Consider the following 26,402-nt stretch of genomic DNA (forward strand, 5'->3'; position numbering starts at 1 on the left):
AGGTGGTATTACCTCAGTGAAGAGACAAAAGTAAGGAGAACTATGTTTAACCAGTGATCATCCAAATGCTTGCTGCTGCCTTGCTATGAAGAGCATGTCCAGATGTTTTGCAGATCTAATACAATTATGCTTTAAATTGCTATTAACAGCATTAGGACTATCATATGATAGAAATGATAAATAGATCATCCCAATGAGTGATAGTTTTAGCACGCTGCCATTTCCAAAAACAGAACCTTCAAAATGCCAGATATTCATTTTGATAGGACTCAGCTAATCATATATATCACCCTTAATTTTACTTCTGGAGCTAACAACACAAACAATCCTGGACAGGAGAAAACTTTTTCTGTGGTGTTGGTGAAGTCATCAACACCCATTTCCTGGGATGGTGGTATGGGTGGAGTAAGCTGGGGCATGCAGCATCTAGTCACTCATGTTGGTGGCCCAAGTTCTAGAGAAGGGTGGCTGGTGGTGGTGGTCATGGTGTTCTTGTTGCACTGGGCCAATGGCATGTTAGGGCTGTAGCTCTGGCTCTATGGCTTCCCTCTGTTCTGGGCCAGGTTGTCTAGTACTCCCAGCAAGCCTATGACCTATCAAAGTTTCAATTGTTTCCTTTTCTCTTGAATGAGCCTGAATTAGTCTCTGTTGGTTGCAAATAAGAACCTCACTGATACAGGTAACTTGCATTTAATATGGGACTACAATACGTGGTGGGAATTTAATAAATATTTGTTGGGTGAATCAAAAACGTGAATAAGACTCTTGATTCTCAAATATAAATTCACCTTATCTTGACACCAGTGTCACTGCTAGTAAATGTCTTGAAATACCTTGACCAATGACAGGCAGCTTTTTGAGTGTTCTCAGTGAGAATGGCATGGAAAGCTGTAGTAATTCTCCTATGAGGAGTGGTCTCTTTGGAACTCTTCTGATCTGCATGCAGGGTCACATGTGCAAAAGCAAATTTGGGGGTGATAAGAATGTTACCCCTCATGGAGTAATACATTTTTAAAAGTGATTTTAGTACCTCTACTTTAAAAAAAATGCCTAACTGGGCTTCCCTGGTGGCACAGCGGTTGAGAGTCTGCCTGCCGATGCAGGGGACACGGGTTTGTGCCCTGGTCCGGGAAGATCCCACATGCCGTGGAGCGGCTAGGCCCGTGAGCCATGGCCGCTGAGCCTGCGCGTCCAGAGCCTGTGCTCTGCAATGGGAGGGGCCACAACAGTGAGAGACCCTCATAACGCAAAAAAAAAAATAAAATAAAAGCCTAACCTACTAGACTTAATGTCTACTTTATCAAAAACATATACAATAAAGAGGAAATTATCTATTAGCAATGAGATGCATATAAAAGAGTATTGTTTGTCCTTTTTCTCATGGTGTGAATTGCCACAAGAAAACTGCCACTAAAATTACCATCTCATATTATGTACTAGCTATAATATTTTCTGCCTCAAGTACAATTTTTCCTAGCCTGGCCATTTCATTCTCTTTATCTACTTTTTATTATTAAAACAAAAATGAAACACTCTAATTTTTATAGCTGTTCCTGTTACTTTTAGTTACTAAATGGAAAGGACCTTGTTTTCTGAGTTTTGTGCAAGTTTTCCTCACAGTGCATGCAATGACTCTATCACATATGCTAATAACCTCTTTTAGAACACGTTTGCTCATTACTGATGAATCTCTTTTCTTTTGAAGAAATACCATTTCATTATGCCATCAAGTAAACAATCTGAAAACTGGATGGGACAGACTGTCATCAAAGAATTTAGAATAAACTTTCGAAGCTAGTAGCTGAGGATAAAATAATTAGAGTAAGTCCAATTACTGCTGTAGATTGTAACTATAAGTTTCAAAAAGGAGAAGCCAAGGAATATTAGAGCAATAAGGAGTCAACCACAACAGAGTGGGAACTACAGTATATGAAGTCCCTTAACAGGTGGAGGCTGGGTGATGGAGGTGGGGCAGTGGGCTGTGGGGCTGGAGGAGGCGGGAGGATGCTGGGAAGTAAGAATGTCTGGTTCCTCAAAATTTCAATGTAATATTTCTCTTGTACTTCTCCCCATATTGGGTAAAAGGAACGTTTTGACTGGGCTGGTTTCTCCAACTATAAAATTAGGACAAAAAGTCATTGGGATTTCAGATTTTGTCTAGCTCTAATTCATTTGCTATACAGAGGGTCATGGAAATTGGACATTTTAAAAAAAATGTTCACTCAGTTCAGCATAGTATTACTTATCCATAGCCTAAGTTTATAGAAGAAAAGGGAACTGAAGGAAGTATCTGAAATTCCAGGAGGCAATGCAGATCTTCCAGGTGTCCATGATTAGAATGAACTCAATACAGGGCTCTGGGATGGTAAATGTCAAATAAATAGAGCTGCAATTGTGAGTTGGTTTGATTAGACACCTAGGGGGTTCTTTTCCAGCCACTTCCCACTGGAAAGGTCAGCTAATCACAGTAATTAGGAATTCTTTTGTATTAGCCTTGTTCAGCTTGGAAAGACCAGTAATTAGTTACAACTTCAAAGGTATAGTTTCTTCACAGAGACTACCAATCTTAACCAGGGATTATTACTAAATAAAAAAAAATTTTCAAGTTTTAAGTCCTAAGCATGTTTATCTTCACTTGATCTATGGAGAGTGATTTTACAATAATGTTTTCGATATTCACTGTGAACAAAAAGACCCTGAAAACTGGACAATCTATGATGGATTAATCATGTTAAATACATGAACATTCAGATTACAGTACTTGGGAAAGCTCAAGCATTTCAGATGCTGTTCTGCAAAATGTACAGTGAATCCTACATCAACATGAGTCTAAATGATAGTAATTCTTTGATGAAAACAATTTTCTGCTGTGTTTATATGTATATGTGTGTCTGTTTAGTAAAAACATAAATTGCAAGATTTTTTTTTGCAGAAGAAAACGGTGTTGGGAAATGTGAATCATTAAATATTGAGGATGGATAAACAGGGCAATGGAGTCTTGAGGAACTCCTGACAGGAAAACTCGGGGCCTCTTCTTCTGCTCTCCCCTTATTCGGAATATTCATGTTAACCTCTCTCTACTTCTGTTTACCTGCTTTGTTTTATCACCATGTGACATACTATTATGTTTTCTTTAGTTAATATGTCTCCCAAATAGAACTCAGAGCTGTTTGTTTTGTTCACTGGTTAATGCCCAAACCTAGAAGGGGCTTGGCACACAGTAGGAGCTCAAGAAATATTTATTGAATGAGAGAGGAGGAAGCAGCTGTTAATTTTCCCTTCAAGAGCTGACTTAAAAAATACTCAAGTCTCTATTTTATCTACATATATTGGAAGTGGAAGTATGAATGTATAGACAGAGTTTCTGACAGTATTCACCTATAGCCACTGGGACCAGGGGAAGTTGATGGGCTTGCCAAGGTAGCAGAAGGTGTTTGAATTATGAACTGAGAGCAGAAATAGCAGGCCATATGATCCAGCAATCCCATTCCTGGGCATATATCTGGAAAAAATTATCATTCAAAAAGATACATTCACCCCTATGTTCATAGCAGCACTATTCACAATAGCCAAGATACGGAAACAGCTTAAATGTCCACTGACAGATGACTGGATAAAGAAGATGTGGTAAATATATACAATGGAATAATACTCAGCCATAGAAAGAATGAAATAATGCCATCTGCAGCAACATGGATGCAACTAGAGATTATCATACTAAGTGAAGTCAGTCAGAAATAGAAAGACAAATACCATATGATATCACTTATATGTGGAATCTAAAATATGGCACAAATGAACTTAGCTACAAAACAGAAACAGACTCACCGACAGAGAGAACAGATTTGTGGTTGTCAAAGGAGAAGGTGGGGCAGATGGACTCTGTAGTTAGTAGATGCAAACTATTACATATAGAATGGATGGACACCAAGGTCCTACTGTATAGCACAGGGAACTATATTCAATGTCCTGGGATAAACCATAATGGAAAAGAATATAAAAAAGAATGTATATGTGTGTATAACTGAGTCACTTTGCTGTACAGCTGAAATTAACACAACATTGTAAATCAACTATACTTAAAAAAATAAATTAAAAAAACCAGAAATACCTGGTCACTGTCTAGGAGTATTGAGGACTACCAAAGCCTGACAGAGGGGAGGAGAAATCCACCTCCACCCCCTCCATCTTCTCCTGGCCTCCATGAGCATTAATCTAGGAAAGACCTCTTTTCTGCTTAGGTTTTTGCCTCACTCTCTCTAGACTTGATTCCTTTGTTTCTCCAATCCATATGACAGGTACTATGCCACTAATATATTCTAGTCTTGCCACCTAAAAATAGATTTGACTGTTTTGTTTTTGATTCCAATTCCAGTACTATTCTGGAAGAACTCTGATTGGCTCAAATTGGACCAGCTGGCTACCTTGGAAGAGTAATCTCATTTGATGGATAGAGTCACACTGTATTCACATCAGGATGATCAAATAATTTATCATCGAAATTGAGTGTTAAAATAATTATCTAGTTTTTGAAATATTATTTACTGACCCACAAATTGGTTTTATTGTAATGGCATGCCCTTAAAAATAATCTTATTCCAAACTATCCAAAAAATAAATATTCCTTCCAAAAGAATGAAATGAGTTATATGTCTACAATAAAGCAAAAAGGAAAATTAAATTTCATATCAATTATTTGAACATTAAGAAATGACCATGTGGCTTTAGGATCCAGTAATTGTAGGCACTTAGTAAATAATTCCTAGATAAAGGGATGAAGAGGACTTGAATTTCAGTGAGCTTTTATAGCTTTGAGCTGCTAACTGGAGAAATTCAACAATTGTTATCAAATCCTCCATTTGAATAAGTCTGGATTCCAGCACCTACTCAGTTGTAAAGTCTACCCTGAGAATTTGTCAGCATTTCAGAAATCCTTGGAAGAGAGATAACACTTTTTTGAAACATTCCCTATAACCAACTATGTGAGGCAGTGCTTCTTGATACCACAGGTAAATGTTTCTCTTGTCTTCAAGTGCTTTCCCCTAGAACTTCCATCCTGCAAACCACTGGATAACTAACCTTCCTAAAAAGCCCATCACTACCACATTCCCCACTTATGAATTTTGTTATGCTCTAAAGTGTCTCCCGCTGGAATCAATCATCTTCTTTACTGATGATCTCAAATTATGCAAATACAGAGGGCCACCTGTACTATGCCATTTAATAAAGAAATGTGACCACTGACAACAAAATCCAATATATGACCCTAGACAGTGAATCCTGTACTGAGTTAGGAAAATGCTCTAAAAACCATTATTAGGTCAACTGACAAAGCTAGAACGTGACAGTAGATTCAAGTATTGTACCAATATAAATTTATAAAATTAATAAATACTGAGGTTATGCAAGATAATATCCTTAATCTTAGGAAATATTACACTGTAATATTTAGGGTAAAGGGCCACGATATGGGTAGCTTACCTACAAATCAAAAAATAAAAAGATAGACGGAAAGGGGAGTGAAAGAGAATAATAAAGCCAGCTGGACAAAATATTAACAATAAATTAATTTGGGGAAAGGGTATATGGGTGTTCCTTGTAACAATTTTATTTTAATAGCTTTTTGTAAGTTTGAAATTATTTCTGAATTAGAAGTTTAAAAAATATTTTACTACAATAAAGCTACTCTAAAACATAATTATAGCATTTCAAATTTAGATCTTCTATACTACTTGAGCTATCATCGTTAGTTTTCAGTTTCTCTTTTGCTTTCCTAGAGATAATTTTCAATTTTGATCATCTTTCTGATTTAGTCATATGCTAAATATTGAGAAATCTATTCACTGCCTGTGCCTCTCACATGCTGTTGGATGTGGCCACAGCAGAAGTTAAAGTATACAGTGGAGGTCACCAAACCCATCTTGGCTTATTTCAATGCAGCTCTTCATAATGATACCTCATTAACAAATGGGAAATCCTGGACAAACACTAAACCTAATGACATGACTATTATAAACAAGGACTGTCTCAAATAAACTGAATGTAGGGATACTATAACAGGAAGGCTCCTGTGAAAGCCATGTGGATAGAACTAGAGGGAAGTGATTCTCAGAACAGGGATGATGGTAAAACAATCCCAAATATTTCTCTACAGATGATGAAGGTAGGGAAGGCATTAAAGGTCAAAACATCAATGTTAAGTACTCCCACTCCAGAAAATAGTTTCAAAATAGAGTTATGCTATTTAGACAGTTGAGGGTCAGTAGAGACTAATATTTGAAACATCTGCTGGCAGTTCATATGCACTCTTTTCAGAAGTAGTAGAAATATTATGTTACACTGTCAGAAACAGATGAAAGATGACAAGTTATAGTTTGTTGTTACCGCTGGTGTAATTCCTTCATATTTCTATCTCAGTGACATTCAGTTTCATTTCTTTTTTTCTTGTGAAGTTGTAGAAGCTAAATAAGCTGTCAGGTGTCAAATGTAGAAAAGTATTTCTTCTTCGGGAGAGATGAAAGATTACTTAGAATACACCCTCAATTATACATTGTAAAATTGTAGGGATTTGCCCTCAATTATGCAATGGTTAAAGCAGAGCCTTACATAAAGTTCATTCCCAGTCAAGGAAAAGAATTTTAGGATAGCTCTATCCCAGTAGGAACAGTCTTTTTGTCTAGAATGATGTCACCTGCCTAACTAATAGATAATTGTGAAACATCAGAAAGTCCGTCTGTTTGTATTTTGTGGTCCCAGGATGAATAGTATCAGTGCCTTCCCCACTCCACTGCCCGGCCCTTTCCTCTTTTGTTAATTTCTATCACTTTTAGTGCTTTCTCTGTGCCAGACACTGCAGTAAGTGTTATACATATGTTTCTCATTTTATTATCCTTTTCCAAACCTGAAAAAGGTATCACTCTCATTTAATAGATGAGAAAAATGACACTGAATTGTGCAACATTTACTTACTTCAAAGTCAATGAGAACAAAGTGTTGGCAGAACCAAGAATTGATTTACAGGTCTGACTCCATAAGTCCTAGGCTCAAAAACCACAGTAATATTCTGCCTTCCAATAGCTCATGACCTTTATTCCTAGATCAGTAATTTCCCTTTTAAGAATGCATTTAAGGGGCTGCATCTTCCCTCTGCCTATGTCTGGAATACATTTTGACTCCCCTACAGGTGTCTTTCAGGAGTGTGTAACTCTATGGATTTCAGCAAGTCAGCCTGTTCTCCCAATGTGAATAATAATTAGGAGCCTTACTTCACTAAAACTGGGTTTATTTCTAATGCATTCTACTCTTGAAGAATTCTAAATTTAAGAATGGTTTTATATTAAGTTCAAAACTGTCTCTGTAACTAATTTCTAAACATCTGTCCATATCTATCTTTGGGAAATTAACAGAAAACGTCTAATTCTTCTTCCATTTGATAAACTATCAAACATCTTAAAGAAATTAACATTTCGTGCTGATTTTTTTCTTTTCTACAAAAAAATTCTCAGACCATTGGTTGCCTATCTGGCTCTATTGAAGAAATCTCATTTTTCCCCCCCAGAAAGGTAGAGATTAAGAACACAGTTTTAAATTCCCATTTTCTGAGATCAACTTGGGTGTTTCTTTTCATTTTAACTCCAGGAATTTCTTTCAGGGATTTCACCTCAGGTTGACCCCAGATCCTTAAACAATTTTACTGACTCGTCTCTCCCTTCTCATGAGTTAGAACATTACTGGCAGACCAAGTGTACATTTAGATATTAGTTTGCTACCTTGGTCTTTTGTCCACAGTGGGTATTACATCACCTTTGTTGAGTGGATAATTCCTGAGCTGCTGGGCTTCCATCAGTCCTCTAGCTTGAGCGGTATCACTTTACAGGGTTCTTTCTACATGCATTTCTCCTTTATTTCTTGCAATAATCCCCTGAAAGGGATGTTACTGCTCCCATTAAATAAATATGCTTCCCGTTCTTTCTTCCATTCTAAACTGAAGTTTAAAGCAATTAAGTAATTGCCCAACACCATGTAAGCCAATATTCAATATCAGCTATTTGGATTCTGAAACTTCTTCCCTTTCCACTAGTTGTGCTTTTAAACTCCTTGAATCATTTTCTTAAGTGAAGTTATAAGTGCAACTCAATGTCTAAAAGAGATAAAGGTCACACTGAACAGTACTTTGAGTTAAATTTATCACATTTACTTACTCAAAAATCAATTAATAAGAACAATGAAGCTACGCTGATGCTGAACACAACTTTTGAATTGGTAGTTATAAACATCATTTATGATCGTATCATTTCAACATATAAAATTCATTTTATTACGATTTCCATATGACCTGTAGGTAAAATTTCTAATAGCTCACCTGCTACTCTGAGGATACTGTTCATTTAAACTGATTCAATAGCTTCGAAGTAGAATAGTGGACTATTTTGTTTCAAAGTTCAGTCATTAAGCCTAAGAAGTGCTCACATTCCTTATTCTTGAGAGATGTGACAGGTTACAAGTGTTCTGTAATCAGACTGCTTTTCTTCAAATATTAACTCTTAGTTCTAAGAGTTTGACCTTGGACAAACTACTTAAACTTTTTGAAACTCAGTTGTCTTAACAGTAAAATGGACACATTGTTAGGGCTCTACAGACACTACCTATTACTCTTATTTATTTACTTATTTAACATCTTTATTGGAGTATAATTGCTTTACATTGTTGTGTTCGTTTCTTCTTTATAAAAAAGTGAATCAGCTATGCATATACATATGTCCCCATATCTCCTCCCTCTTGCGTCTCCCTCCCACCCTCCCTATCCCACCCATCTAGGTGGACAGAAAGCACTGAGCTGACCTCCCTGGGCAATGCAGCTGCTTCCTACTAGCTATCTATTTTACATTTGGTAGTGTATATATGTCAATGCTACTCTCTCACTTTGTCCCAGTTTACACTTTCCCCTCTCCGTGTCCTCAAGTCCATTCTCTACATCTGCGTCTTTATTCCTGTCCTGCCCCTAGGTTCATCAGAACCATTTCTTTTTCTGGATTCCATAATATATGTTAGCATATGGTATTTGTTTTTCTCTTTCTGACTTACTTCATTCTGTATGACAGACTCTAGGTCCATCCACCTCACTACAAATAACTCAATTACGTTTCTTTCTATGGCTGAGTAATATTCCATTGTATATATGTACCACATCTTCTTTATCCATTCATCTGTCAATGGACATTTAGGTTGCTTCCATGTCCTGGCTATTGTAAATAGTGTTGCAATGAACATTGTGGTACATGTCTCTTTTTGAATTATGGCTTTCTCAGGGTATATGCCCAGTAGTGGGATTGCTGGGTCATATGGTCGTTCTATTTTTAGTTTTTTAAGGACCTCCCTACTGTTCTCCATAGTGGCTGTATCAATTTACATTCCCACCAACTGTTCTCCATAGTGGCTGTATCAATTTACATTCCCACCAACAGTGCAAGAGGGTTCCCTTTTCTCCACACTCTCTCTAGCATTTACTGTTCGTAGAAATTTTTTTTTTTTTTTTTTTTTTTTTTTTGCGGTATGCGGGCCTCTCACTGCTGTGGCCTCTTCCGTTGCAGAGCACAGGCTCCGGACGTGCAGGTCCAGCAGCCATGGCCCACGGGCCCAGCTGCTCTGCAGCATGTGTGATCCTCCCAGACCGGGGCACGAACCCGTGTCCCCTGCATCGGCAGGCAGACTCTCAACCACTGCGCCACCAGGGAAGCCCTGTTTGAAGAATTTTTGATGATGGTGATTCTGACTGGTGTGAGGTGATACCTCACTGTAGTTTTGATTTGCATTTCTCTAATGATTAATGATGTTGAGCATCCTTTCATATTTTGTTGGCAATCTGTATATCTTCTTTGGAAAAATATTTAGACATTCTGCCCATTTTTGGATTGGGTTGTTTGTTTTTTTTTGATATTGAGCTGCATGAGCTGCTTGTATATTCTGGAGATTAATCCTTTGTCATTTGCTACGTTTGCAAATATTTTCTGCCATTCTGAGGGTTGTCTTTTCGTCTTGTTTATGGTTTCCTTTGCTGTGCAAAAGCTTTAAAGTTTCATTAGGTCCCATTTGTTTATTTTTGTTTTTATTTCCATTTTTCTAGGAGGTGGATCAAAAAGGATCTTGCTGTGATTTATGTCAAAGAGTGTTCTGCCTATGTTTTCCTCTAAGAGTTTTAGTATCTGGTCTTACATTTAGGTCTTTAATCCATTTTGAGTTTATTTTTGTGTATGGTGTTAGGAAGTGTTCTAATTTCACTCTTTTACATGTAGCTGTCCAGTTTTCCAGCACCACTTACTGAAGAGGCTGTCTTTTCTCCATTGTATATTCTTGCCTCCTTTATCAAAGATAAGGCGACCATATGTGCAAGGGTTTATCTCTGGGATTTCTATCTTGTTCCAGTGATCTATATTTCTGTTTTATGCCAGTACCATAATGTCTTGATTATTGTAGCTTTGTAGTATAGTCTGAAATCATGGAGCCTGATTCCTCTAGCTCAATTTTTCTTTCTCAAGATTGCTTTGGCTATTTGCGGTCTTTTGTGTCTCCATAAAAATTGTGATATTTTTTGTTCTAGTTCTGTGAAAAATGCCATTGGTAGTTTGATAGGGATTGCATTGAATCTGTAGATTGCTTTGGGTAGTAGAGTCATTTTCACAATGTTCATTCTTCCAATCCAAGAACATGGTATGTTTCTCCATCTGTGTGTGTCGTCTTTGATTTCTTTCAAGAGTGTCTTATAGTTTTCTGTATACAGGTCTTTTATCTCCTTAGGTAGGTTTATTCCTAGATATTTTATTCTTTTTGTTGCAATGGTAGATGGGAGTGTTTCCTTAATTTCTCTTTCAGATTTTTCATCATTAGTGTATAGGAATGCAAGAGATCTCGGTGCACTAATTTTGTATCCTGCTACTTTACCAAATTCATTGATGAGCTCTAGTAGTTTTCTGGTAGCATCTTTAGGATTCTCTATATATAGTATCATGTCATTTGCAAACAGTGACAGCTTTACTTCTTCTTTACCGATTAGGAGTCCTTTTATTTCTTTTTCTCTTCTAACTGCTATGACTAAAACTTCCAAAACTATTTTAAATAATAGTGGTGAGAGTGGGCATCCTTGTCTTGTTCCTGATCTGAGAGGAAATGTTTCAGTTTTTCACCTTTGAGAATGATGTTGGCTGTGGGTTTGTCCTATATGGCCTTTATTATGTTAAGTTCCCTCTATGCCTACTCTCTGGGGAGTTTTTAATCATAAATGGGTGTTGAATTTTGTCAAAAGCTGTTTCTGCATCTATTCAGATTATCATATAGTTTTTATCTTTCAGTTTGTTAATATGGTGTATCACATTGATTGATGTGCATATATTGAAGAATCCTTGCATTCCTGAGATAAAGCCCACTCCATCATCGTGTATGATCTTTTTAATGTGTTGTTGGGTTCTGTTTGCTAGTATTTTGTTGAGGATTTTTGCATCTATGTTCATCAATGATATTGGTCTGTAGTTCTCTTTTTTTGTGACATCTCTGTCTGGTTTTGGTATTGGGGTGATGGTGGCCTCGTAGAATGACTTTGGGAGTGTTCCTTCCTCTGCTATATTTTGGAAGAGTTTGAGAAGGATAGGTGTTAGCTCCTCTCTAAATGTTTGATAGAATTCACCTGTAAAGCCATCTGGTCCTGGGCTTTTGTTGGTTGGAAGATTTTTAATCACAGTTTCAATTTCAGTGCTTGTGATTGGTTTGTTTATATTATTTTCTTCCTGGTTCAGTCTTGGGAGGTTGTGCTTTTCTAGTAATTTGTCCATTTCTTCCAGGTTGTCCATTTTATTGGCATATAGTTGCTTGTAGTAATCCCTCATGATTCTTTGTATTTCTGCAGTGTCAGCTGTCACATCTCCATTTTAATTTCTAATTCTATTGATTTGAACTTCTTCCCTTTTTTCTTGATGACTCTGGCTAGTGTTTTATCAATTTTGTTTATCTTCTCAAAGAACCAGCTTTCAGTTTTATTGAGGTTTGCTATTGTTTCCTTCATTTCTTTTTCATTTCTTTTTCATCTGATCTTTATGACTTCTTTCCTCCTGCTAACTTCAGGATTTTTTTGTTCTTCTTTCTCTAATTGCTTTAGGTGTAAGGTGAGGTTATTTATTTACATTTTTCTTCTTTCTTGAGGTAGGATTGTATTGCTATAAACTTCTCTCTTAGAACTGCTTTTGCTGCATCCCATAGGTTTTGGGTCACCGTGTTTTCATTGTCATTTGTTTCTAGGTATTTTTTGATTTCCTCTTTGATTTCTTCAGTGATCTCTTGGTTATTGAGTAGTGTATTGTTGAGCCTCCATGTGTCTGTATTTATTACATTTTTTTTTCCTTGTAATTGATATCTAGTCTCATAGCGTTTTGGTCAGAAAAGATACTTGATATGATTTCATTTTTCTTAAATTTACCTAGGCTTGATTTGTGACCCAAGATGTGATGTATCCTGGAGAATGCTCCATGGGCACTTGAAAAGAAAGGGTATACTGTTGTTTTTGGATGGCATGTCCTATAAATATCAATTAAGTCCATCTTGTTTAATGTGTCATTTAAAGCTTGTGTTTCCTTATTTATTTGCATTGTGGATGACCTGTCCATTGGTGTAGTGGGGTGTTAAAGTCCCCTACTATAATTGTGTTACTGTCGATTTCCCCTTTTATGACTCTGTTAGCATTTGCCTTATGTATTGTGGTGCTCTTATGTTGGGTGCATAAATATTTACAATTGTTACATCTTCTTCTTGGATTGATCCCTTGATCGTTATGTAGTATCCTTTTTTGTCTCTTGTAATAGTCTTTATTTTAAAGTACATTTTGTCTGATATGAGAATTGCTACTCCAGTTTTCTTTTGACTTCCATTTGCCTGGAATATCTTTTTCCATCCCCTCAGTTTCAGTCTGAATGTGTCCCTAGGTCTGAAGTGGGTCTCTTGTAGGCAGCATATATATGGGTCTTGTTTTGTATCCATTCTGCCAGTCTGTGTCTTTTGGTTGGAGCAGTTAATCCATTTACATTTAAGGTAATTATCGATATGTATGTTCTTATTACCATCTTCTTAATTGTTCTGGGTTTGTTTGTGTACGTCTTTTCCCTCTCTTTTGTTTCCTGCCTAGAGAAGTTCCTTTAGCATTTGTTGTAAAGCTCGTTTGGGTGGTGCTGAATTCTCTTAGCTTTTGCTTGTCTGTAAAGGTTTTAATTTCTCCATTGTATCTGAACAGATCCTTGCTGGGTAATCTTGGTTGTAGGTTTTTCCCTTTTGTCACTTTAAATATGTCTTGCCACTCTCTTCTGGCTTGTAGAGTTTCTGCTGAAAGATCACTGTTAACCTTATGGGGATTCCCTTGTATGTTATTTGTTGCTTTTCCCAGGCTGCTTTTAATATTTTTGCTTCACATTTAATATTTGATAGCTTGAATAATATGTGTCTTGGTGTGTTTCTCCTTGGATTTATCCTGTATGGGACTCTCTGTGCTTCCTGGAGTTGATTGACTATTTCCTTTTCCCTGTTAGTGAAGTTTTCAACTATAGTCTCTTCAAATATTTTCTCAGTCCCTTTCTTTTTCTCTTCTTCTTCTGGGACCCCTATAATTCGAATGTTGGTGCATTTAATGTTGTCCCAGAGGTCTGTGAGACTGTCTTCTTTTCATTCTTTTTTCTGATCTGTGGTAGCTATTTCCACTATTTTATTTTCCAGGTCACTTATCCATTCTTCTGCCTCAGTTATTCTGCTATTGGTTCCATCTACAGAATTTTTAATTTCATTTATTATGTTGTTCATCATTGTCTGTTTGCTCTTTAGTTCTTCTAGGTCCTTGTTAAATGTTTCTTGTATTTTCTCCATTCTATTTCCAAGATATTGGATCATCTTTACTATCATTACTCTGAGTTCTTTTTCAGGTAGACTGCCTATTTCCTCTTCATTTGGTTGGTCTGGTGGGTTTTTACCTTGCTCCTTCATTTGCTGCATATTTCTCTGTCTTCCTATTTTCCTTAACATACATACATTCATAACATACGTAACATTCGCAGGCTGCAGGTTCGTAGTTCCCATTGTTCTTGGTGTCTGCCCCCAGTGGGTAAGGTTGATTCATTGGCTTGTGTAGGCTTCCTGGTAGAGGGGACTGCCTGTGTCCTGGTGGGTGGGGCTGTATCTTGTCTTTCTGGTGGGCAGGGCAGCGTCCAATGGTGTGTTTTGGGGTGTCTGTGACCTTATTATGATTTTAGGCAGCCTCTGTGCTAATGGGTGGGCTTGTGTTCCTTTCTTGCTAGTTGTTTGGCATGGGGCATCCAACACTGGAGCTTGCTGGCCGTTGGGTGGAGCTGGGTCTTAGTGGTGAGACGGAGATCTCTGGGAGAGCTGTCACCGATTGATATTACTTGGGGCTGGGATGTCTCTGGTGGTCCAGTGTCCTGAACTCAGCTCTCCCACCTCAGAGGCTCAGGCCTGACACCCAGCCAGAGCACCAGGACCCTGTCAGCCATACAGCTCAGAAGAAAACGGAAAAAATTGTAGCTGTGGCGCACTAGCCCCTTTCAGACTGTGTTCACGCAGCCAACCCCAGTCCTCTCCCTAGGATCTGACCTCCAAAGTCCGAGCCTCAGCTCCCAGCCCCCACCCTCCCTGGCAGGTGGGCAGACAAGCCTCTCGGGCTGGTGAGTACTGGTCGGCACTGACCCTCTGTGCGGGAATCTTTCCGCTTTGCCCTCTGCATACCTGTTGCTGCGTTCTCCTCTGTGGCTCTGAAGCTTCCCCCGCCACACCCAGTCCCCACCAGTGAAGGGGCTTCCTAGAATGTGGAAACTTTTCCTCCTTCACAGCTCCCTCCCAGAGGTGCAGGTCCTATTCTTTTGTGTCTGTTTTTTCTTTTGTCTTTTGCCCTATGCAGGTACATGGGGATTTTCTTCCCTTTTGTGAAGTCTGAGGTCTTCTGCCAGCATTCAGTAGTTGTTCTGTAGGAGTTGTTCCACATGTAGATGTATTATTATTATTTTTTTTTGCGGTACGCGGGCCTCTCACTGTTGTGGCCTCTCCCGTTGCGGAGCACAGGCTCTGGACGCACAGGCTCAGCAGCCATGGCTCACGGGCCCAGCTGCTCCGTGGCATGTGGGATCTTCCCAGACTGGGGCACGAACCCGCGTCCCCTGCATCGGCAGGTGGACTCTCAACCACTGCACCACCAGGGAATCCCTGTAGATGTATTTTTGATGTATTTGTGGGGAGGAAGGTGATCCCCACCTCTTACTCCTCTGCCATCTTGAAGGTCCACCTACTTTTAGATATAAATACAATATAATACATGATAAAATACAAGCTCTCCAATTTGTAAGTAATATATAAAAGTGTCTATAGTATCATCCTGACTAAATATTGATACATTCTTGTGATTGCCAGGGAACTGTTATGTTAGAATGAAACTGTTCCCCAAGCAGATCTACCTAAACCTTCTTGGGCATTATGTGAGCGGCATTAGGAACTTAAGTAGGGTATTTGATATCCAATTTTATAAGCATAAACATTCACTGAACTGCAATTTCAAAAGAGACAGTCCTGAGCTATTAACCACTCAATAAATAACACATTTACAAGTCCAGACATGTTCTCAGTACGGGAGATGAAGCTTTCATTTCAAAAGTGAGTTAAAATCAAAGTGCAAGTCAACTCATCTGTTAATATATTATGTGATAAACCGTGCTTTTTTACAGTTTTAATATGGATTAATATATAAATATGTTAATAGAAAAGTTTAAATCAAGTGATTTCTGGAACATCTTAAATACATATAGAATACAGTTTGAAAATTTCTGATCATAATATATCTTGAGGCTAGGGAGTTTCCTTATTAGTTTATTAATATTCCTTTCAAAATTGACATGTGCTTTTTTTCCTCTCTTTTTGTCACCAACAGGGTACATCTACTTTGTTTAATTGGATACATCACCAAACCTCTCAAAGCCTATTTCCTTACAGAAAAACAGAGATATTAATAACTTATCTGAATAAATTAAATTATATTTATAATGTACTTAGCATTTCTCTATAACATGGTAGATATTCATTAAATGATACCTGGTATCATTATTACCATTGTTTATTTTGTCTTATATAGATATGTTTATGTGTTTTGAAGTGGACAAGTTAGAAACATTATTCTAAGAAGAAAATTAGAAAGGTCTCCACCATTCTGTTGCCTGTCCATAAACAAATATAATCAATTTTACTAGCTTAGAACTGAACTTACACAAATTAAGAGAGCTAACTGTGGGAAACTGGCTTTAATTATATGTATGCAGATGGTTTTATAATTCAGAATATTGCCCATGTGGGAGAATTTGGTAGGTGAATACAGTAAGAACTTTAATGACATGATTGCTTTTTATGTGACCACAGATTTAACTAATTTAAAATGTTTGGCTCTTGGAGGATTGAATGGAGTAGAAATGCCTGGTCTGAGTCTAAATCAATTTTGCTGCAATGGAAAAGGATGGGGGAAACAGCCTCCAAATAGAAGTATAAAATCCTCCAAGAAGTTTATTTTTACCTGTTATACAAGTAACTTTTATAGGCGATGGGATCTTGTTTCTCTTATATTGTTATTTTAAATATTTCAATAGCACCAGAGGAATGGTAAATACCAGAGTGCAAAAAAACAAGCACTCCTAAATAATAATCTAAAAAGTAACTCAATTACAACATATTTTCATAAAATCAGTTTGTACAAAAACACATATTAAAATAAATGATCTGTCTCATTATCATTCAGGAGGTATCTCACTCAGCTGGAATAAAACTTATTTCAGACTCACACATACAGAAATCTCAGATAAATTACAAATATATGGGCACACACAAATTAAACAGAATACACTTTATAAGTGTTTAAGGTGCTAAAATTATTTTGGAGGGTACATCTGTATATTTTTATGACATGCTGTGTCACTGCCCTTTCAAATTTGAGTAAATTACAGTTTGGACACCATAATTACATTGGCTCATGTTTGATGGTTATGCTTTCTAATACTCAGCCAATGTTAATCAAGATCTCCTAAATTTATATCTCTGTATGAGCTATACAGAGATATAAATTTATATCTCATTCCCTGTATGAGCCTGTATGAGCTTATGTGCTTTGGATAATTATACTCATCTACTGCTTTTATTATGTGGATGGATACCACTCCCTTAGTCCCATAGCTTTCATTCATCTTTCAGTATTCAGACCATGGTTTGAAATTCTCTTTTCTCCCCTTTTGACTAATACGTGTTTTTTAACTGAGTGATACTTTCACCTTTCTGTCCACCATCCTTCCTACTCATCAAAACCAGACTGAATTTTGCTGCAGAAGAAAGATGTGTTCAATAAAACTTTGCCAAGAAGATGGTTATTGATATGTCTTTGAAAGGCAGCTGTATTGCTTATGTACCACTGGGGACTGGAGTAGTGAGACTTAAATTGCTTGTGGTACCAAGTAAAAGCAAACTGTTTTCTCTGCAACTTAAAAATTTGAAATAAAGTAGTCTCCATGTCTTTCTCACATTTAAGAAAAGAGTTGTGAATAAATGAATGGTCCTTGGAGATAGTGTAAAGAATTAGGCTATCATTATGGAAAATACTATCCATAGGTTCACTGAAATATTTTATGGTGATAGTCTTAAGAATGTACTTAGATTTAGAGCAAACATAGTAAAATAATTTATGGTCAGTTTTTAAGTCTTTTAAAAATTCCTGTAAAGACATCTTTGAAAATACCAACACATATTTTTAAAACCTTAGAAAGACCATAGTTGCTCTCTATGAAACGTTTCATTTTAGGAATAGTTCATTCGATGGCTTTGACGAATTTGGATATGGATTGAGATCCAAGGAAGCCATGTATAAGTCTTGGATTTATGTAAAGGAAATTGAGTGACTTGTAAACACAGTAAGAACTCACTAAAAGTTCATTGAAAATATACAGACATATATCAGTTATATACAAAGGAGGCTTTGGGGGGAGGGGGAAAAGTGAAATGAAAGGATGTGCCCCTTTATTTTGTCTAGTGGGAAATAAGAATTTCAAAATACGCTTTTGCAAATAGCAGTTATAGAAATTCTCTTTTGGTAGCCTAGTCTGAGACACAAAAATGACTTTGCTAAGGTTTTCCTGAACAGCTTTCTTGTTAAGATTGAAAAACATTCTTGGCATTGTACATTTCTTCATAATCCCTAACTAAAAGAATTGTCACCTCAAATGAGGGTATGTTTAGTGTAAACCAATCCAAACTGTTTATTTTCAACATTACAAATTTGTTTTCCTTTTCTACTCTCAAACAAAGTTCTTAACATGATGCATTTGTGATTTTTCACATTATTTTCATCATTATTGTCATCAATAAGAAAATAAATTTTTATGGAGAACCTACCTATCTTCACATTTTCATCCCATGTGCTACATACATGGGAAGATACAAAGCAGATATGGTCGTGCACTGAAGGAATTTACTCTCCATTTGGGGGGAACTATGTTCTTAAATGCTACTCTTGCCTCCAGATTCTTCCCCTCTCATACCACCTTCTAAAATATCACCAGACATACAAATGAAAATTTCCTGGTAACCTGGTAAAGTGATATGCATTTATAAATATATCTTCAATCCCCTTTCCATATCTCAATGCATGTGAGAAGAAATGCAAAAAGACCCAAAAGAGAGTAAAGCCAGGGCAGTCTTTAAAACTGAACTTTGATTGAGACCACCTACTGCCATTCATGTCCACTGTCAGAGAACCGAAGCCTTACTGGCTTACAGTGCTTGAGAACAACCTCCATCCAGTCACTGGATGACAACCAAGCTATGAAAAGACAGGGGCAACCCCTAGGAAGCCAAACTTAAAAATAATTGGGCTTCCCTGGTGGTGCAGTGGTTGAGAGTCCGCCTGCCGATGCAGGGGACACAGGCTCGTGCCCCGGTCTGGGAAGATCTCACACACCGTGGAGCGGCTGGGCCCGTGAGCCATGGCCGCTGAGCCTCCGCTTCTGGAGCCTGTGCTCCGCAACAGAAGAGGCCACAACAGTGAGAGGCCCACATACCGCAAAAAAAAAAAGTAGTTATTATTATTTTAAAACTTGGAATAGAGATGTCACCAGCCACACAGTGTATGTGAAACAGATCTCACTGGTTTAAACCAAGCAAGTTACTAAGCAAAAAAATAAAAAACGCAAACAACCAGCAGCTTATTAATAAGAGCTTTGGGAGAGAATTCAGAATCCACAGTTGGAACCATGTAGTATCTAAAATGTATAGCTTTCAACAAAATTATAACTTAAGCAAAGAATGAATAAAGTATCTATTGGGAATACACCAAAAAAAAAAAAAAAACTTGGGAAAAACACTGAAAAAAAGAAAAAGATCACTCTGACTGTCCAAAGATGTTGGATTTAGCAGACAAAAACTTCAAAGTGGCTAATATAAATATGTGCACTAAGAAAACTAAAACACTAAGAAATCATGTTTAAAGAATTAAAATAAAGCATGAAAACAATGAATCAACAAGTGAAGGAGATAAACATTTTTTTAAAAGTGGAAACTGACATTGACAAGTGCAATTAATAAAATTAAAAGTGAAGTAGAGGGGCTCAACAGGAGACAGGTGATGGATGACAAGAGAATCTATAAACTAGAAGATAAATAGAAATGATCCAATTTGAAGAACAGAGGCAGAAAAGATTGAAGAAAAATGATCAGAGCCTCCAAGACATGTGGGACCACACTGAGTGTACCAATGTATGTGTAACTGGAGACCAGAAGGAGAGGAGAAAGAAAAAGAGATGGAAAATAAAATTTGTAGAAACAATGGCTAACCTCCCAAATTTGATGAAAGAAATTAATCTACACAGCCAATAAGTTCAACTAACCCGAAGTAGAAGAAATCAAAGAAATCTATGCCTAGGCACATTATACTGTTGAAGGTAAAAGACAAAGCAATAAATCTTAAAACCAGTAAGAGAAAAACAACTTATCACATACAGTGGTGCATCAATAAAATTAATGGCTGACTACTCAACTGAAAAGGCAGAAGCCAGGAAGAAGTGGAATTGCATATTTAAAGTGCTGAAAGAACAAAAGCTCTCAATCGAGAATTCTATAAAGCAAAACTAACTTTCAAAAATGAAGGCAGGGCTTCCCTGGTGGCGCGGTGGTTGAGAGTCCGCCTGCCGATGCAGGGGACACGGGTTCATGCCCCGGTCCAGGAAGAGCCCACATGCCGCGGAGCGGCTGGGCCCGTGAGCCATGGCCGCTGAGCCTGCGCGTCCGGAGCCTGTGCTCCGCAACGGGAGAGGCCACAACAGTGAGAGGCCCGTGTACCGCAAACATAAATAAATAAATAAAATAAATGAAGGCAAAATAGAGACAATCTTATATAAAGAAACACAGAGAGAAATAACAGCCCACAGTGCCACAATAAGTAATATCTGAGGGAAGTTCTGAAGGAAGTGAGCTGCATGTACATCTGGCAGATCAGAATCCCCGGCAGTGGGAATTGCAAGTTCAAAGTCTCCAAGGAAGGGCTGTGTTCACTTTATTTGAGGAACATAAAGGAACTAGTATGTTTGGAACAGAGTGAATGATTGGAAGAATAGAAGGGGATGGAATCAGAGAGATATGGTGCCCAGATCATATAGGGTATTTTTTGGTTACAGAAGCATGACTTTTACTAGGAGAAATGTGAAGAGATATTTGAAGGTTTTGAGGTGGCAGGGCGGAGATCTGGCCTGAACTGACTTAGGTTTCAAGAGGATTTCCGAACACTGTTATAAATAGTTTGAGGAAGAACAGGGTTAAAGGACGAAGACCAATTAGGAACATAGTACTTTAATCCCGGCAACTCTTAATGATTCCTTAAACTATGTGGTAAGGAGCAGAGATAAGAAATGATTGGATTCTTGATATGATTTGAAGGTAGAACCAGACAGGATGTGTTGATAGCATGGCTGTGGGTTGTGAGAGAAAAAAGTAGGTCAAGGAAGACTGAAGATTTTTGCTGGAGTATTTAGAAATATTAAGATGTGAGATAATGGGAGGAACCACTATGGGGAGGAATATAAAGAGCTACATTTTGGACAAATTAAGCTTGAGATGATTATTACATGTTTAATTGGAGATATCAAGTAGGTTACAGAATATACACACCTGTATTTCAGGAGGGAGTGAATCTAGGCTAGAGATATAAATTAGGGGGTCACCAGAACTTGGATGGTATTTAGAGCCATGAGACTGGATGAGATAGTCACAGAGAAGAGGCTTAAGGAACACTTCAGTATGAAAAGAACAAAACTATAAGTAGGACCCAGGAAGAAGGATTAAGGAGGAGTTGCCAAAGAATTACTTGGAAAATCAGGTGAGTGTATCCTTGAACCCAAGGAAGGAGAATGTTTAAAGAGGAGGGTACAATTAGTTGTGTGATGGGTCAAAAGGAATGAGAACTGAGAAGTGCTGGAAGATTTAGCAATGTGGGTATCTTTGGCAAAATAAGAGCAGTTATATAGCTTGATGGGGGCAAAATGCTTATGGTGTAGGGTTAAGAAAGACTGAAAGAAACTAGAGCTATCCAGTACAAAGACATATTTAAAGTTTTATTGTAATGGTAAAGAAAAATGGAGTAAAAATGTAGAGGTATAGAATGTGTTCAAACTTAAGGTGTTATCAACTTAAAATAGACGGTAATAAATGTAGGCTGTTATATGTAAACTTCATGGTAACCAAAAAGTAAACACCTATGGTAGATACACAAAAGATAATGAGAAAGGAATCTAAGCATACCACTAAAGAAACTCATCAAACCACAAAGGAAGAGAGCAAGAGAAGAAGAAAGGAAAAGAGAAGAACTGCAAAACAGCCAGAACATAATTAACGAAATGGCAATAACTACATAATGATCACTAAGTACTTTAAATGGACTAAACTCCCCTATCAAAAGACACTGAAGGGTACAATGGATCAGAAAACAAGATATAGACCCATCTATATGCTGCCTACAAGAGATTCACTTCCTATGTAAGACACACAAAAACTGAAAGTGAAGAGATGGAAAAAAGTTGTTCCATGCAAATGGAAAAGAAAAGAAATGTGAGTAGCTATTCTTATATCAGTCAAAATACACTTTGAACAAAGACTGCAATAAAAGAAAAAGAAGGGCATTACATAATGATAAAGGGGTCAATCCAATGAGAGGACATAATATTTATAATTATGCACCCAAAGAACAAGCACCTAAGTAAATAAAGCAAATATTAACAGACCCAAAGTGAGAAATAGATAGCAATACCATAATAGTGGGGGACTTTAGTACACTACTTACAGCAATGGATAGACTGTCAAGACAGAAGATCAATAAGGAAATACTGGCCTTAAATGACACTTAGACCAGATGGACTTAACAGACATATGTGGAAGATTCCGTCTAAAAGCAGCAGAATACACAGTCTTCTCAGTGCACATGGAACATGTTCCAGGGCAGACCAGATGTTAGGCCACAAAACAAGTCTTAAAACATTTAAAAACATTGACATCATAGTAAACATCTTTTCAGACCACAGTGGTATGAATGAAATATCAATTACAAAAAGAAAGCTGGAAAATTCACAATCATATGGAAATTAAACAATATGCTACTGAAAAATCAGTGAATTAATGAAGAAACAAAAGAGAAATCAAAAAAATATATTGCCACAAATGAAAATGGAAATAGAACATACAAAACATATGCATGCAGCAAAAGCAGATCTAAGAGGGAAGCTCATAGCAATAATTACCTTCCTAAAGAAACAAGAAAAATCTCAAAAAAACCCCTAAATTTTGCACATCAAGGAAATAGAAAAAAAAAGAAGCCCAAAGTTAACAGAAGCCCAAAGTTAACAGAAGGAAGAAAATAAAGATCAGAGTGGAAATAAATGAAACAGAGAATAAAATAACAATAGAAAAGATGAATAAAACCAAGAACTGGTTCTTTGAAAAGATAAACAAAATTGACAACCCTCTATCTAGAGTCACCAAGAAAAAAAAAGAGAGAGGACTCAAAATAAGAAATGAAAGAGGAGAGGTTACAACTGATATCACAGAAATAAAAAGAATCATAAGAGATGTCTATGAACAATTACAGGTCAATAAACTTGACAACTTAGAAGAAGTGGATAAATTCCTAGAAACATGCAATCTTCCAGACTGATCATAAAGAAATAGACCAATTACTAGTAACAAGATTGAATTAGGAGACTTCCCTGGTGGCACAGTGGTTAAGAATCCACCTGCCAATGCAGGGGACATGGGTTCAATCCCTGGTCCGGGAAGATCTCACATGCCATGGAACAACTAAGCCCATGCACCACAACTACTGAGCCTATGCTCTAAAGCCCACAAGCCACAACTACTGAGCCCACATGCTGCAACTACTGAAGCCCGCAGGCCTAGAGCCTGTGCTCTGCAACAAGAGAAGCCACTGCCATGAGAAGCCCGCACACTGCAACGAAGAGTAGCCCCTGCTCTCTGCAACTAGAGAAAGCTTGCGCACAGCAACGAAGACACAATGCAGTCCAAAAAAAAGAGAAAGATTGAATTAGTTATCAAAAACCTCCCAACAAATGAAAGTCCAAAACCAGATGGCTTCATGGTGAATTCTACCAAACATTTAAAGTATTAATACCAATCCTTCTCTAACTCTTCCAAAAAATGGAAGAGGAGGGAACACTTTCAAACTCATTTTACAAGGCCAGCATTACTTTGATACGACAATCAGGCAAGGACACTACAAGAAAAGAAAATTACAGGCCAATATCAGATGAACGTAAATGTAAAAATCATCAACAAAATATTAGGAAGCCCAATTCAACAAGACATTAAAAAGGGTCATACACCATGATCAAATGGTATTTATTCCAGGGATGCAAGGATGTTTGAACATCTGCAAATCAACATGATATACCACATTAGCAGATAAAACTCATCTGATCATCTCAATAGATGCAGAAAAAGCATTTGACAAAATTCAACATCCATTTATGATTAAAAAAATAATAACTCTCAAAACAGTGGGTATAGTGAAAAAGTACCTCATCATAATGAAGTGTGTATATGACAAACTCACAACTAATAACATAGCCAAATGGTGAAAAGTTGAAAGCCTTTTCTCTAAGATCAGGAACAAGACAAGGATGCCCACTCTCACCACTTTTATTCAACATAGTATTGGAAGTCCTAGTCAAAGCAATTACACAAGAAAAAGGAATGAAAGGCATCCAAATTAGAAAGGAAGAAGTAAAACTGTCACTTTTGGCAGATGACATGACATTATATATAGATACTCTAAAGACTTCACACCAAAACTGTTAAAACCAATTAAAATTGACTGAAGTTGCAGGATATAAAATTAATATACATAAATCTGTTGTATTTCTATACAATAAAAACAAATTAACAGGGGCTTCCCTGGTGGTGCAGTGGATGGGAATCTGCCTGCCAATGCAGGGGACATGGGTTCGATCCCTGCTCTGGGAGGATCCCACATGCCACAGCTGCTGGGCCTGCATTCTAGAGCCCGCAAGCCACAAATACTGAAGCCTGCGTGCCTAGAGCCCGTGCTCTGTGATGGGAGAGGCCACCACAATGAGAAGCCTGCGCACCACAACAAGGAGTGGCCCCCACTCACCTCAGCTAGAAAAAGCCTGCATGCAGCAACAAAGACCCAACACAGCCAATTAAAAAAAAAATTAACAGAAAGAGAAAATAATCCCATTTACAACTGCATCAAAAAGAATAAAATACCTAGGAATAAAGTTAATGTAGGATGCGAAAGGCCTGTACATTGAAAACTATACTACATTGATGAAAAACTGAGGAAAGACACAAATGGTAAGATATTCTATGCTCATGGAATTGGAAGAATTAATATTCTTAAAATGTCTATACTACCCAGAATGATCTACAGAATCAACGCAATCGCTATCAAAATTCCAACTGCACTTTTCACAGAAAGAGCATAAAAGAGCCTAAAATTTGTATGGAACCGGAAAAGACTGAGTAGCCAAAGTCATCTTGAGAAAGAAGAACAAAGCTGGATGCATCATGTTTCCTGTTTTCAAACTATATTACAAAGCTGTAGTAATCAAAACTGTATAGTACTGACCTAAAAACAGACACATAGATCAATGGAGCAGAACAGAGAACCCCAAAATAAACCCATGCACATATGGTCAATTAATTTATAACAAAGGAGCCAAGAATATACAATGGGGAAAGAATAGTTCCTCCAATAAGTGGTGGTGGGAAAACTGGACAGCCATATGCAATAGAATGAAACTGGACCACTATCTTATACACAAAAACTAACTCAAAATGGATTAAAGACTTGAATTTAAGACCTGAAACCATAAAACTCCTGGAAGAAAACATAAGTGCTAAGCTCTTTGACATCAGGCTTGGTGATTATTTTTTTGGATCTGACTCCAAAAGCAAAGGCAACAAAAGCAAAAATAAACAAGAGGGATGACGACAAACTAAAAGGCTTCTGTACAGCAAAGGAAACCATCAACAAAATGAAAAGGCAACCTACGGAATGGGAAAAAAATATTTGCAAGTCTTATCAGATAAGGGGTTAATTACCAAAACATAAAAAGAACTCATACAACTATATATAAAAAATCCGATTAAGGGCTTCCCTGGCGGCGCAGTGGTTGAGAGTCTGCCTGCCGATGCCAGGGGACACGGGTTCGTGCCCTGGTCTGGGAGGATCCCACATGCCGCGGAGCGGCTGGGACCGTGAGCCATGGCCACTGAGCCTCTGCGTCCGGAGCCTGTGCTCCACAACGGGAGAGGCCACAATGGTGAGAGGCCTGCGTACCACAAAAAAAAAAAAAAAAAAAAAAAAAAGAAAGAAAATCCGATTAAAAACTGAGCAGAGGATCTGAATAGACATTTTTTCCGAAAAAGACATACAGATAGCCAACAGGTACATAAAAAGATGTTCAAAATCAGTAACCATTAGGGAAATGCAAATCAATCACAATGAGACATCACCTCACACCTGGTAGAACAACTACCATAGAAAAGACAAGAAATAACAAGTGTTAGCCAGGATGTGGAGAAAAGGAAACACTCGTGTACTGTCGGTGGTAATGTAAAGTGGTGCAGCCACTGTGGAAAACGGTATGGAGGTTACTCAAAAAATTAAAAACAGAACTACTATATGATCCAGCAATTCCACTCCTGGGTATTTATTTGAAGAAAGTGAAAAAACTATTTCCAAAAGATTTATGCACCCCCATGTTCATGCATGATTATTTACAATAGCCAAGATATGGAAACAACTTAAGTGTCCACAG

Source organism: Tursiops truncatus, chromosome 3, assembly GCF_011762595.2.
Source record: "Tursiops truncatus isolate mTurTru1 chromosome 3, mTurTru1.mat.Y, whole genome shotgun sequence".
Taxonomy (NCBI): Eukaryota; Metazoa; Chordata; class Mammalia; order Artiodactyla; family Delphinidae; genus Tursiops; species Tursiops truncatus.